Raw genomic sequence first — 1,607 nt, 5'->3', positions numbered from 1 at the left:
CAACAGTACATCTGAGGGTGGCGGTGTGTGTGTGTCGGGGTCTTTTTTTTTTACAGCCTGGATTTCAAGTCACAGATCAAGTGCTTCCCCCAGTCAAAAGACAGCAAATCGAGCCGGGCTGCGTCTCAGGGGAGGAACTAAACCCACTGTGCCTAAATGCATATTTTCGGGCATAAGTATGGTAGATAAGTGTCTACAACCTACTAGGAAGTACAGGGGGGATAGTCTGAAACCAACATGATTATTCCTAATAACGGCCATTAAATAAGTTGATAAAATTTGAAGCAGGCGCCCCTGATGTGTCTGTGCTGTAAACTGAGGTAGCAATAGAGCTAAAAGTTCTGTATGTGAAAAGACAAGCCAGTTGTGCAGCCCAATAATGTGATTGATGATTGATGATGACTTTATTGTCATTGTACGGAGCAAAATGAAATCACATTTAAGAACAACCATTTCAAGAAGACACACATGACAAAAACATGGGGAAAACAGGTGATCAGGTCATGCGGCAGCTAGCAGGGGTCGCACTACCTTTAAAAAGAAAAAAACCTACAGAAGGTTAGATGAGAAAAAATAAAATAAAACATCATATTAAATAAATGAAATATGATACTATGGTTCTTATGGAAAAAAAAACATCATCAAGCAAGAGCACATTTGAGTTTAGAGGAAATGAATCCGAATAATCCAGCTTCCCAAAATAAAAACCCGTAGTTCAGCCAAAATTCAGAATATTGGTGTTGAATTGTTTATTCTGCCAGCTCCAGGATGACTTTCAGGGGATCACATTAGACTGAGTGAGACGGGGGAGGCGAGGGGAGGAGCCTCAAGTCAACATAAACACCAGGAGAAATTAGACCCACCACCTTCACATGGGATAAAGTAATGATATGTGCGATTACACAGTCATTGTAAAATCAACATGGAGTTTGTAACAAAAAGTCATTCATACTTTCCATCATCTGAAGGAGATCCAATCAGTTTTACATTAAGTGCCTACATGTTCAGACATTTTAAGGAACTTAGAGATTATTTATACTGATCTCAAACCTGTGACCATGCACAGCTTAACGGAGTATGGCTCCAGAGACCATCCTGGGTCTTTCTTGTTACAACATAGATGTTTGGCACTAAACTGCTGAGCTCTACCTGGGATTTGTACTTTAACCTGGGTGCTACAACATAAAATGATTTTAATAAAAACTAATGGACAAAGCCTCAGAAATGCTGAAGAATGTAGACTCCAAACACCGAAGSAAGATGGAATCAAAGATTTGATCACTGTGGATACTTAAAACTTTTTGTCCTGAGTACCCAAATAAAAATGCTGTCAAGCAGACACAAAGTACCGGTAAGCAAGAACAACTATTCTAATTATTGCACTTTTCAGTTTCTTCCAGAGTTTCAGAATAAGTTTGTGTGACATGTCAGACGCCACCATCATTGTTTGGACATGTGACAGACAGTACAAAATCTGACTCGGAACAGAACCATCCCAGATGAGATCCAGTCAAAGAAGACCAGGACAAAACAACAGAACCAAACATCCTTCAACAACACACACACACACACACATACACACACACACACACACACACACACACACA

This window comes from Austrofundulus limnaeus, unplaced genomic scaffold (genome assembly GCF_001266775.1).
Source record: "Austrofundulus limnaeus strain Quisiro unplaced genomic scaffold, Austrofundulus_limnaeus-1.0 Scaffold317, whole genome shotgun sequence".
Lineage (NCBI taxonomy): Eukaryota > Metazoa > Chordata > Actinopteri > Cyprinodontiformes > Rivulidae > Austrofundulus > Austrofundulus limnaeus.
This window is presented reverse-complemented; position numbering follows the sequence as displayed.